Genomic DNA, 14,380 nt, shown 5'->3' with positions numbered 1-14,380 from the left:
ATTTACAGTATGAGGAAAAGTAGCAGTTTCCTCCTATTGGAGAAGTATGGTAAGGAAGACAGTTTAACACAATGCCTAATTCCTGGCTTCTTCATCTTGTAGTAGATGATGTAGTGGTGATGCAGTTACTAGAATTAGATATATTAGGAGAACTGGGCAACCCCCACTCCGTGTAACTGTCCTTACTGCAGCAAAATGCCATTGGCCCCTAGAAATGGTATTTTTATCTAGAAAGATGTTGTGAATATAATCGAGGTTTGTCAGAAAACTGTAATGCAGAAAGAAAAGGAAAGCAGTAGTAACCCATGAAATATCCTTTCCTGGTGGATACTTTGCAGTTCACATATTGAAATTGTCACCTCTTTGCTGCTCACAAACCTTGCCATTTTAGTGGCTATAGTGCATAGTGAACACTTACTTCTAATTTCTGAATGGAAGGGTAAAGTATGACTCTAAGGCAAGAGCTATGGGAAGTGACAGCTGTACAGTACATGATCATTACTGAAAAATTCACGAAGAAGGAAAGTAAAGTAGAAATATAGGGTACAGAACATGCCTTTGGGCCCTTCTGGGGAGTATTTGCTTGTCTTCTATGACACTCAAGTACAGCTAACAGGTCATTAGTATCTTTGATTTTAATGCTTCAGAGAATTTCATTGTAGTGTAGTCCTTATAAAGCAACATATAAAGAGTGAAAAAAAAAGTCTAAAATAATTTGGTGTTCATTAACATAATTAACTTTTACTATAAAGAATAATTACGGTAACTAAATTTGTTTTGGGGGCAACAGATAAACAAGTGACCCTAAATTCTCTCTTCTGTAATTGGGAGGGCAGTTCAACACTGACTTCTGACTGAATTTAACTTTTTATGGTAAATGCATGAGGCGCTTCCGTCATAGATGTATCTAAAAAAATCATCTTCATATCTACTCAATAATAACAGAAAGTCAATGATGCTGATTTTGAAAAGAAATAAAATGCTGAACTCTAAAACCAGCTGTTGAATATTATAGCTTGGCTTTCTGCTAAGGCGAATGTGGTTTTGATTTTTAAATCTCAAAGTAATGCTATTTAAAGATTCCCCCCCCACACCCCGTTGTCCTTTAGTCTGTCCTGTTCCTGTACATCCAGACAGTTGAACATAGATTAACAAATCGATTTAGACTTAATATTTTATTTAGCTGACTCTGCATAATGAAAATGAAATGCTCAAAATATAACAGAGTCTTCAAGAACTAATGTATTTTGGAAAGTGATTTTGTCATGTGCTAATTGTCTATAAGGAGGCTTCCTATCACTTGGAACAAGCTTATGAAAATCTGAGCAGAGGGATTTCATCGTCTGGATTGCTTATGCACATTTGCCCAGTGCTACAGGAAAAAACCTCCTATCTGGTCCCTATTTGTCTTATTTGATTAGTCATATTTCTTGCATATCCATGTCATTTATTTGGCTAGACTGTTTCTGATATCTCCAAACTCTCTCCTCAGAATGTTGATGTAAACACAAGCATTCGTGCAGGAATGGTGCTGTTACATCATGCAGCTATATGCGGGCACTTTGCTTTAGAGAAAGACTGGCTGCTTCTGTGAAAAATTAAGATTGCTGCAATGTGTTGGGTATAGAGCCAGGCATTTTTAAAAATGGCTCTTTGTTTGACTGACTGATTGTGAAACATGCCAAAATTGATATTCTTCCCCTCTCTTTAAATTGATGGAAATTAAATTTAGATAGACTTTGCTATTACTCTTATATTCCATTTTTTTTCTTAATATCCTTTGAACAATCCATCTCTGCTGACTAATCCTTGGTACAAATACTACTTATGTTCCCTGCCATGTGATTACAGATCCGGTACTCTTCAAACACAGAAAAGAAGTACTACAACATGCTTGTGTCTGAATAGTTTCTCTTACTTGCAAATATAACAGGGTAGTACATTTGGGTAGCTGATAGCTGTACAGCTGCTGGCAGAATTTCTACACACGTTTTACCATTAGATAAGTCTGTGGCTGGTAATGGTCATGTTGAGATAAGATAAGTAATGTTTCACTTAGTCATCTAAGAGTACTTGTCTATGTGTTGAATGTTTGCAAGTGGTGTTTAAAAAGAAAACCAAAGAAACTTTTCTGACACCTTGGATAGGTGTTTCATATATTAAGCTGTCTGATACTAAGCATAACAGATCTTCAGGCTATTATGAAGCTCCTTGTCTATTCATAAATGAGTAAGAATGGAAGAAGAAGGTATGAACTATGAGAAACCTGTAGCCTACATGGTATGCGTTCAGTAAATAGTAGTGAGAGATTATGAAGTTGGCATTTTGACAGTTTGTTAGGATATACTGTCCTTGTAAAACCTGGTGCTTTTTCTTGGTAAATAGGCTCTCTCATGGTTATGGTTGTCTTTCTAGTTTTTGTTTGTTTTTCTCAGCTCTTCCATTCAATTAATTTGTAACTTCGATAGCTCTGAACGATGTGTTATGAATATTAAATAGCTTTGATAATGTCATTTGATTATGGCAATGTGGGGGGAGGGAGGGCATGTTTTATGCATAGCATTGTGTAAGTGTTGAGTTCCAGGAGACTAGTTTTGAAGGACACTAATTATCTTACCACTGGAAACTTAACCTTTCTGAGGGAAACCCATCTTGTGCACATACACACATACTGTATTTATACATATTTATGTTAAGTATATTATGATGATCTTTGTATTACAAGTAGTCTTAAGCAAAACATATATTTTAAAATGTAGCTTTCTGTGTTTCCATATTATAATCAGCTTGGACAGTAACAATTGATTTCAGGTTGTTACTCAGTAGCTCAATACTGCAGTTCTGTAATCAAATAATGTAGAGTGGCATAATGTATTATTTTGAGGAAACTACTTTCTATCAGACTTTTGTTTAATTCATGGAAACCTTTCTGCGCCTTTTCTGCCTTGTGTGATCTTTTTGCACATCCTGTATTTTACATAAAATTTGGAGTTAGTGTGCCTGACAAATGTTACATATTGAAACACTGCCATCTCCCAGCTGAGTTCACTTTTTATTTAATGTGGACTGTGTTCTGTGTTTGTGTCAAAAACTTAACTTTAATACAAACTAGAAAGTCTACCTCAAGTTTGTTTGAAAAGTTACTTCAGACATGAATATATTTGGTAGAATCACATTTATTAACATTTCCTATTCAAAAATGTACTAGTAGCTCTTGTGTGTGTTGGTTATAGCAGGAAACAGAAATGAGGAAAGCAAAATATGTGGAAGAATGAATGTCACATAGGACCATACATGTGAGTATAGAAACGAAATTGAATAAAACAGAGCATCAGCCCAGCAATGCTAGTTAGCAAATACCACCCATCACAATGAAGAAGAAAACCCTTTCCAGTGAATGCAGTCTTTTGGGTCTGGATGGAGCTGGGTAGCATAAATATACTTCATGACTGCAGAACTGACCAACAGAGTTCTGATTTGTGTGGAAAAATGGCTTGCTCAACAAACATGTTAATTAGAAGACACAGTATTAGCATAGGGTACTAGGTGGTGTCATTTTCAGGTATTCTCCTAAGTTCTGTTTTATTCACTTTCTGTAAGTATTTTGATCTTGAAGAAATACATTTTTCAGCTATGAAGTCTGAAACTTATTTCACTGGTTGAATCTCTGTGATTCTCTTTCTCTTTACCTGAATTATTTTTAGATGTTGAGTCACTGTTTAGAGATTGTATCCAAACTAACAAACAGATGTATTAAGCATTTATTGTCTGGAAAAGACACCATATTATCAAAACCAGAAGTTTTACTGGCTGTTGAAAATGTATCACATGTTTATCATTACAGTGCCCTGCCCTGGGGACAGTACTGGTTCATGATCCAGCAAGAATTCTCTCTATTTACGCTTTAGGAAAGGGGGATGAGAGAAGCTGACAATTCAAGTTTGTTAAAGAGTGTGACAGACTAATACATCTGAGAGGGGTTCCTCTGTAGACAGAATGATGGGTTTTGTAGGTGTGCTCTGAAGTCAGGACCATCAGGGTTGCAAAGCTGTATTTAGTTCTGAAGATGACCAAGACGAGGAGGCTGAGGGGAGACCTTATCGCTCTCTACAACTACCTGAAGGGAGGTTGTAGTGAGGTGGGTGTTGGGCTCTTCTCCCATGGAGTTAGCGATAGGATGAGAGGAAATGGGCTTAAGCTGCGCCGGGGGAGGTTTAGGTTGGAAATTAGGAAAAATTTCTTTACAGAAAGGGTGGTCAAGCATTGGAACAGGCTGCCCAGAGAGGTGGTGGAGTCGCCATCCCTGGAAGTGTTCAAAAAACGGGTAGATGTGGCACTTCAGGACATGGTTTAGTCTAGTCTACCCTTGATTGGTTTAGAGTAGACTTGGTAGCGTAGGTCAATGGTTGGACTGGATGATCTTAAAGGTCTTTTCCAACCTAAACGATTCTATGATTCTATGATTCTAAGACAGAAAATGTTGAGGGGTGGAGGGAATCAGAATTAGTTAAATTGTTTGAATGGGAGAAAAGTTTAAATCTGATTTAGTTGGCAACCTCTGAACACAGTGCTGTGCAGGCTTGATAAGCATCTTTGCTACAACCCTGCTAGCCTGTGCACTACTTCTTGCTGTTAAAACCAAAGTAGAAGTTTTGGGGAGGGAAATAAGTTCTGGTTGACTTAAGTGAAATCTATCTTAAAATTAAGAAGTGCAAACGGCAACCAAGTGAGGGAATATACTGACTTGTAAATGACAAGTGTCCAATCTGTAGCAGAGGCATTTCTATTGCTTCATTGAGGAGCTTGCATTTCTTTACTGAGGAAATACTTTATTGCCTTCTGGTTGTTTCAGACAAGAGGTAGAAAGGGATGCAAAAGAATTACAGTATTTTACTGTTCTTCTGAGACTTACTCTGGTATTGTTTTGCCTTTGGGATCAGTTGCACTTTATTCCGTTGGTACAAAAGTGGCGGTTTAGTGTTTCTGTGCTTTTCAGGAAACTGTGGAAAACTGACTTCCCATCTTTCTCAAGTAAAAGAACTTGTGTTAAACTGCTTGCAAAAGTGCAGTTGTAACAATTTCCTGCACAAGCACAATTTTATACTTCCCCTGCCTTACAATTAGTGATGTATATGAATAAATTTTTAAAATTGCTAAAAGTCAACGAAAGAGGGGAAGCAGAGAAAGGGGGTTACATTGCTGGTGGAGAGCAGTTTCCAGGTGTTCTGGATGTTATTACAACCCAAGAGAAAAAGAGAAAATTGGTAATAGAAAGGAGGTGGAGAATATTTGGGCGTTTCAATTAACTTCCAACACTCAATCTAAGATTTAAACATGGATCCTCTAGTCAGGACAGTGAAAGGAAACCCATTACCTAGCTATTTACTGGTGAAGATCTGCATATCTCAAAAGTTACATCTAGTAATTTCCTATCTTTAATCCCTTACAATGTTTGGGAAGTATTAGTGAAGATCTTTATGATTTGATGTTTCCAGATTTCTACTGCTAAAAACACAGTAATACATGTTTGTAGCGTAGCCATTTGAACTGATATTCCCAGGGTTGGAAGAACATGGTCACACTTAAGAGCTCCTGGTTTTCACATTGTTCACTGAAGCAGGCACCATTTCAGCATTTTCCCTTTCCTGTACAAGGGCAGTGTATGCAGGTAACAACTAAGTCTTGATTTGTGTGTAACTTTCAGCTTTCATCTCACCCTTATTCTTTGTTCTTTCTCTTCGGATATGCACTTCGCTTTCCTTTCCTTTCTTCTGTCGGTGAGAACTGGTGGTTGTGAGGAACGAGCTGGGACAGACTCCTCAGGGTGCTGGGGAGTAACAGGCAAACAGCAGAGAGGACTCTTATTCAGGCTAGTCATAAGAAGTGGGCTACATCATTGAGAAGATTAGCTCTCTCCCTTTTTTAGAGCCTTCTTAAGCAGGCTGCATTCTGGTAGTCCATTCCCCAGGATATATTCCACCTCCACCCCTTTTCCCCCCGCAGCCCCTTCCTACTATGGAAACAGCTAGTTAAAGTTTTGCTGATACAGCTTTGCTGTTTAAGAGGTGAAAAATAGTGGTGTTACTGCCACAGCTGTGCTAACCTTAACCTTAAAGCAAAACCTTATTCAGAGATTCACCTAAAGTTTAGGGAAGATGATGTGTCGTGTGGAAAGAATAGTTCTTTTGGCAATACCTATTTCTTTATTTTTCCACTGAGTCTTCATTAAGACTACGTGTGCCTGTAAAGTCACTGCCAGCACCCTAACTTTTGCGGCTTCCCTCTGCCACCTCTTTTAGGACATTTCCTAAAAGAGGTGGCAGAGGGAAGCCGCAAAAGTTAGGGTGCTGGCATCGGGTGGGGAGAGGGACAGAACTGAATACTAAGATCAATTCATATCAGAAATTATATAAGTATATTTTTACACAACTGGAAGAAAAGTTAGGATTGCTACTGTATCCTATTTACATGATAGTGCAACTTGAATAAAGATTTTTGTCCATGGTCAAAGATGATTTACAGAACCATTTAGACCTTGCAGGGAATGGCCGCCTTTGCAGGCACCATGGGAAGAAGGAGGTTGTGTTCATAAGGAATGAAGCATAAACATCTTTCATTCAACCACAGGAACTCCTGTAAGCTTTAGGTGACACGTCTTGGCCTCAACTTTACGTAAAACACTGTACCACCTTCATGGTCTGCTCTCTGAAACAGCATACTGAAATGAAAGCTTGATTTCCCAATGAAGGAAAAATGTTATATAGGTAAAAGGGATAAGGATGTTTTCCTCAGAGTGAACAATAAATAACTTCTTAATTCGCTATATGACCAAAACAGCCTATGACAGTGTTCAGTAAGTTGAGATACACTGCTAGCAGTCCTGTGCCCCCCATAAGTTGGATACACCCATAAGTTGGATACGCAACTTGCTTACTAGAAAGCTCAAAAATGCATGTACAAGTAATCTCTGTTCTGTGTCTAACAATTCTTTCAAATTTAGGAAGCTTTATTTCCTTATATATATATATATATTTGCATGCATTGGTTAATTTCTGAACTTCAAAATACTTTGGGACAGTCTGATCTGGGCAACAGTCGGTCTTGTAGTCTATAGTGGCTTGTCACAGAGTAATTCTGGAGTTTTGTATTCATATCTAATTGCATGTTTCTCTCTTTTTAAGCTGAATTATGACGAAATTTGTCTGGTTTTTAACATTTTGAGTATACTGTCCTTAAAATTATGATTTTGATACATGTATCTGGATAAAAGTATTTTCTGCAAATCTTCATGGCCACTACATTGGGCTCTAAGCATCTTCAGAAAGCACATTTGTACTTTTGGTGGCTGACTTGCCAACAACCTTTCCAACAAGCCTGGCATGGTTTGAATCAAATTCGGTGGCAGTTACCAGAAGGATGTTTTATTGGTAGTCTTCTCACGGTGGTAAAGCGTTTTCAGTTTGTGGATATTGGAGGATGGTTACACAAAGAATGTCTTTAGTTCAGAAAATTTCTCCTCTGTGCTTTTCTTGTGCTTTATTGTGCTTGTCTCTGTCCTATTTAAGCTGAGTAAGAAATGAAAGTTTGTCTCCAGGCTCTTGCTGTGTTAGTATCTAGCTGTGCATTTTCCTGGCTGTAGTTTTAGGCTGCTGCACTGCTCCCTTACAGAATTGAAAGAACTGAGAGAGGAAAGAAGCTATTGTCTGGCTGAAATACCCAGTTTAAATATTTTATCCCAGGTGATACAGTTCCATCAGCCTGTACTGCAGAACCAGAGGGACTTAAACTCTGTTTGCTCCAATGCACATTCACTCAAATATCAATACTTGAAATGCCAGGATTAGCTGGCTGATTATCAGAGCACTGTTAGGAGAAAGTTAACAGATCTTGTGAGGGAATTGCAGTTTTGTGGGACACTAAATTTGATGGTCCCTGCCAACTAACAGTCGCCAACTCTTGCTGGGTTCCCATAAGCCCCGTTTCTCATAATCCCTGTTCAGTGTCTCTCATTTTAATGTTGTCCTCAGAATATCTTTCCGAGGTAGGCAAGTGTAATACCTATTTTACTGATAGATGAAGTGATTTGTTCAAGGTCGTACAAGGAATCTGTGACAGAACCATAAATGGAGCCAAAATCCATCAAGCCTTAGCCCAGTGTGTTGCCCATAAAATATTTTTTTTATTATTATCCAGTTAGATTTGAAATCAGATTTGAATGTGGGGTGTTTTACTTCAAGAACATTGAAGTTGAGCAGGGGGCCTTGATAATGGCAGTCAAATGTAAATTTGAGGTCCTAAATTCCTGAGGGCAGGTAGATACTTTCTGAGGATTCTGTGACTCTTCAACATTTAACCACCACCACTGCCAAGTCTGTAGCGTATATATTTATTTTGATCTCAGGAACCAAGGAACTTGGCTTTAAAAGTGGAGCATGATGGCATCTTTGGAGAAAATAAAGCATGTTCTTTTATCAGTCTTCTGTACTACTGGAATAGGCCAACATCTTTATTTTGGCTAAGAGTCCTGATTTTAATGAGAAGATTTGTCGAATTTGAGCTGCCCCTGGGTAGGTGAGAAGTTTTGTCATTAACCTGCTCGGAGTTATAACTTACTTTATTGTGCTGGTTGATATGCTCATGCTGCTCTGCACATAGCTGTGTAATTCTTCTCTGATGGAGCAGTAAGGTGGGAATGTGGCCTGGCTGGCACAATACAAGGTAGCTTGCAGGTTTAGGAAAGGTGATTAATTGCACACAATAATTCTTGAAATCGGAGATAGTGAAATCAAATCATGCCACCTCTGTTTGCTTCACTGTTCAGCTGATAACTAGATCACATCCAGATAGGCCTTTTCTCCTCCCTACACTTGACCTCTCAAATCTATCTTACTGATTTACAAAATAATAAAGTAAATATTCAACATTTGGTAAAGTGTTAGACTACCCCAGTTTTTCTCCCCCACTGAGGTTCCACCTCTCTCTTGAGTCATCGAATTGGGAATCTGAACCTCTCTCCCCATGCCTGTCAGTTGTTTTGCATGTTTCCTACACAGCTGTTATCCCTGAATTTCTCATTTTTCCACTTTCAGGTTTTAACTATTCTAACCCTTTACAATAAAAACAACAATAATAATAATAAAAAAAAAGTCCAAAGGAACCTTCCTGCAAAAATCAGATAAATAACTAAAACAAAGCAGTCCAGTATAATCCAAAAGCCTGTGTTTGGCAGGATGATTAATTGGTGGGGTGTCAGTGACAGTGAATAGAGATATTAGAATCCGTCTTTGTATTTTCCATTTCTCCATCCCTAATGGGGAAATGCTACAACTTGCCCTTTCTTCCTGCTCCTGTTTTTCGCTCTTAAATAGTATGCTTTAAAGGGAGTGCTGCCTCTCAGTGAAAGCCCAGGGCTCTCCTGCATCACACCCAGGGTACAACTGGAAGGGCTGGAGGTACACTGCGCTGGCCAGCAGGCGCCCTGTCAGGTCTCCTGTGTGCGCTCAAAAGACAGGCGCTGGCACAGGGATCAGAGGAACAGCTCTGCCGAGAGCTGCCTCTCGGGTTGCAGTTAGCCCAGCACCCTGAAAGGCTCTGACTCTGTAACAGAGCTGAGTTTGGAAGGCTGTGGAGGGAAGGTTTGGTTTTATTACTTTTAAGTTGCATTTGAACTTTGCCTTTTTGCGCTGTCTTTTTGACTTTGTATGTGTCACAGGACTGCTGTTTGTAGCAGTTTGTCTTTTAATATGGTTAGTAGGGTGATTTTGAATGATCAATCCACAAAACAATGTTACAAGTGAAATTGGGTAAATATTAATAAAAAATGATCATTCACTGAAGCCAATGAATATTTTTTATTTACTTTAAAGGCCTGGGATCAAGCTCATGATTCAGGTCAAACTGTTAGTAACTCCTAGTATATTAAAGTGTTGCATAGCGCAGAAAGGAGTTGCAGAGTGCATCGGTGTATGAGATGGGGTCTCATATCTGAGGTTAGCATTTTTGCACCCAGAAGGTTGCGCTTCTGTTGTTGCTTGGCAGTGGAATGGCAGTGACAATTGTCTGTAGTCAGAGTAAATAGTCCGTTTAAAGTTACGTTTTCGAATTGGTCCTTCATTTGCCCTCAAAAATAATCTGTAAAATCAGAAACCTGTTGTTCCTTTAAACCCTTTTCTATCATGTAAGTATTCTGTGGTTCCTCTTCTAAATGGCTTGCAAGGATTACTGAGGATACTGACTCTTCTGTAAATAGCTTTAACAGAGATTTTTAAAAAATTGTGTACATAATAAGGTCAAATTAATCTTGGTGACTAAATGCATATGTGATTCCTTCCCTTCCCCCTGCCTTGTCCATTTCAGCACAAACACTCCCTTTTACTTGTGATGATTTCTTGTAGGTTAAGAGCTAGCTTTCTTTTTTTGGATGGGCTGCTTATGTCCTTTGACTCGAATGAGGCCATTAATGTACTGGATGCTGTCCAATGGCCTGCAGTGGTAAGAATCAAAAATAATTATTGTTATATGGTTGTCAGTAGTAGGTACACATATGTTTGAGTGTGTGCACAGGGTTTAAATGAGTTTGCTATACTTAATTTTTTTTTTTTTAGTGGTATGCATTGACTTGGAAGCGTATTTTAGTTGCATATTTTAGTGTTTTAACAGATGCATACATGAGACAGGTGAAATTCATTCTGAAGCTTGCCAAACTCTAGTTCTGTTAACTGCTCCATAAGGACCTGGAAGGCAGTGGTTTGTGATGGGATGTTAAAACATGAATGCTGATTCCTGGGGGTAATGGGAATTTTCTGAAAGACTATGGAGATACAGCATCTCAGCAGACCACCTTTCCTGACGTGCCATTGAAAAAAGAATGGAAAGCAATTACTATCCTTGACAGAAGAGCTAACTGACTTACAAACACTGGGCTCATCTGCAGGGTGTCACCTGTTATGGAACCTTCTGAGTGAGGTGTCATAAAAGCCTAACTCATGCTACACTGGCATCTCTACCAAGCAAAGAAGTTACCTCTGTTCAACGTGGCTCAAGAGGATTACGTTACTATGAGCTCTTTCGGCAAAACGACAATGAAAGATGCTTAGAGTTTCTTGCTGATTGCTTGGTGATAGTTTGGACCTATAGGGATATTGTTATTAAAGCAAGAATGGCTCAGGAGACTAGGCTGTTAGTGGAGCTGTTAATTAACAATAAACATGTTTTTGTTTTTATCCACCAAAAAAAATCACAAATGGCACTTACAAAAGTGTTCTACTGTAAGGAAACTCTGTGTTTCCCTAGGTGGGGTAGGATTTAAAATAACGCTCAAAAGCTCTACTGGTATAGAAATAGATTTGTCTTTGTAGGTAGCTAACGAATAGGTATCTAAAATATGACTAGTCTACAATATACTTTGAAATTTATTCTGATAATTTGTATTTTTTTTTGCTGGGAAAAGTATTATTTTACAACCTGTAGAGATGCTTTTGCTTTTATCCATTCAGTCATGTTTTATTACATAGAACTGAGAATTAAAGCAGGAAATGTAGGTCATCTGAACCATGTGAGAAATGCACCTTGGGCATTGAGAGCTATGAACGTTGTCTTTCCCATACAGTCACTGTTTGATTAGGACTGGTTTTTAAACTATACCATAGGTGAACTGGCAGTTACTTCTGAAGTTAACATTGTACCTGTGTCCACTGCATTTACTATTGTCAGGTCCTAAGGTAATAAAATTTATTTTAAACTTCTTGAATATTCAGACTTGTGCTGTATTAAGCGTACTTATGTCTCATGTTCACAAGCATAATAAGGGTTAATGGGTAACCCATAGTAGGCTCTGCAGTATTATAAGAGAAAGGTTGATGTAAAATGAAAAAACCACTATTTATGTGGAGGTGAATTGTCTAGATGAAGAAGCTTCCCTCCCACCTCCCTTCACCTTCCAAAAATCATGTTGAAGCTGAATAATGTTGTTCAAGTCTGAATCAAGACTGGAATGCTGAATTTCGGATGAGACCATTTAGTAAATTTTTCTTATTACCATGTTATTTCATCCATATTTATTACTTGAGTTTATGGGTGTCCTTACTATTCCTGTTCATTACTGTTTATTAGTGTCAGACTCACTCTCTAAAGATATAACCCTCCACTTATTTTCATGTATTCAGTACAGAATCATTTTTAAAGACTTGCATTTCTTTAAATGGAGTTATTTTTCACCAGAAATGATTAAGTTCCTTCTTTTCTTACTCCTAAGTAATCAAAATTCTTTGATGATAGACTTTCCCTTTTTTTTCAGTAATTAATTTTTCTTTTTTTACTGTTATGTTTTATTGATATTTAATTATCAATATTCATGACTTAGTTCTAGGCCTTTCTTGCTAGAAACCAGGGAAGAGATTGAGGTAGTGATAAAAGTGCATCCTTTAAATCTGTAAAGCAAATAGAGGAGAAATTGGAAGTTATGATTGGAACACGGTTCAGCTGATTGGTTTTCCAAGTACCTTAGAAATTTAATGGATTTCCCAAAACGTCTAACACAAATGGAGTAATAATTTATTAATCATGTTAACTATTTTGATCTCTCACACGCCAATCCCCCTGAACAGTTGATTCAAATCCAATCAAGTTTATTTCTTTTGTTGTTGTTCTTTTTCTTGAATTACAAGGGTCCCTATACCTGTCAAATAAATTGAGACACTTGGTATGTTCCAGAGACTGCTGAAAAGGTGACTTGTGATTTAGAATCCATTACTCTTTCCTATCCTTCTTTTTGGGAAATATAAAATGTATTCAAATGATCTTAAGGTTTGCAATAAGTTTGTTGAACTCACAGCGCAGGAAGTGGCTATTTTTATTCATGGAGTGATTGCGGGGCTGTATTGTGGTGGCTTCATGAACTTGCTTCTCAACTGACATACAGTGAGTTAATAAATAGGTTGTTGGTTGAAACTTCTGAGCCAGTAAAGTCAAATTTTGTCAGAGCAGAATATTCTTTCCTTCTTTTTCTTCTCACCGTGTTTACAACGTTGTTTTTTTGTTTGTTTGTTTGTTTGTTTTTTTTAAATCCTGACCTTTATCCAAACAGTAAATGTGGGTAGTCAACTAGAAGGGAGTCTAGGCACTCACTGGTTCTAACCCTTTCATTTGGGAATCAAGATGCATGCTCTTCTGCTGTAGCCCTTATGTGTCTGGGCTTTGTGCCTCTCTGAGTGTATAGAGAGGCTTTGTGTTGCCATAGTTCCTGCTTTTGAAATAGATAGGCTGGAAGATTTATCTCAGATAGAGTAAAAATTGCTCACCAATGCAGGTTGATGGGTTGTTTTGTTTTGTTTGTTTGGGTTTTTTTTTCTTAATGCCTATAAGAGAAGAGGGTGATTTTCTTCAGATTCTGGGTCTGAGCTTTTATTTTACGTTAAGGTACAATTTTTAACTGTTGCGAGTTACAGGAAAGAGATTGAGAACAATGTTTTGAGATTCTCTTTTTTTAAAAAAATTCTAAAGAATACTTCAAAGAGTAGTGCTGAACTCTTTATTTTTAAGGCTAAGTGCTAAATGTAATTTAAACAGCTTTAAATAATTCGTATTATATTTAGACCCTCACATTTTCAAAGGTGGACAACAGCATTACTCTGGTACCTTACCGTAGGGCCTTATTTTTTGAAGGGTTTGAGTGATGGTGACTCTGGGATAGAATATGAACTATGCAGGCATTGAGAGTTTTACATGACCAGGACTTTGGAGACAGGCCATCCCCTGAAGTGCATAACTACAAGTTTAGATGTTCATACTGAATGGTCTAGTATCTTCATAATACGCTTGGGTACATGGTACGGTCAGGAGAGATTATTGTTACTGAACAAAATATACATGGTAATTTCAAAACACTCTACATTTCAAATCTCTTTTTAATTTCTCTGGATGTCATGTATATCTGCACCAAGCACAGCTACCTCACTTTATCATTTTACTGATGGAGAAGCAAACCTCTCTATCACTTAGAAGGTCTTTATTCCAAACTGTAATTGAGATGGAGGTGGGATCTAACGAGGTTAAAATTCATGTAGCCAGGCCAGTGAGGGGTATTTTTCGTTTCCTTAACTTATTTAAACATCTACTGAATTAAATCGTATATAATCTGGCTGCATCACAGATTTTGTTTTAGTAAGGATTTCAGGAATAATTCCTCAACAGTATCTGAATACCCCAGATAGCCTTTGAGATAAGGAACTTCCCCTTCCACCATTCTAAATGTTGTGGAATTACTATAGATTGGATTTGCACATCTATGTTATTTTAGATTTTCTTTGCAAATTGACCAGGGAAGAAACTCTAGCAACTGATTTTGAATTCAAATTTTCCATACAGTTAAGGAGTTTAAATT

At 37.8% G+C, this 14,380-nt stretch overlaps 1 protein-coding gene across 6 annotated transcripts in view; it reads left to right on the top strand.

Moving 5' to 3' along the window:
- Positions 1–2,078: 2,078 nt before the first annotated feature.
- JAKMIP1 (janus kinase and microtubule interacting protein 1) overlaps positions 2,079–14,380 on the top strand; it is a 149,975-nt gene continuing 137,673 nt past the window's right edge. For all 6 annotated transcript variants that reach the window (XM_075709474.1, XM_075709473.1, XM_075709471.1 and 3 more), the window contains exon 1: positions 2,079–2,280. The gene's annotated coding sequence lies outside the window, so the exon portion shown is untranslated. The remainder of the gene's footprint in view (positions 2,281–14,380) is intronic.

Source organism: Pelecanus crispus, chromosome 4 (genome assembly GCF_030463565.1).
Source record: "Pelecanus crispus isolate bPelCri1 chromosome 4, bPelCri1.pri, whole genome shotgun sequence".
Taxonomy (NCBI): Eukaryota; Metazoa; Chordata; class Aves; order Pelecaniformes; family Pelecanidae; genus Pelecanus; species Pelecanus crispus.
The sequence above is the reverse complement of the archived record's forward strand: the minus strand, read 5'-3'. Positions and strand labels throughout refer to the sequence as shown.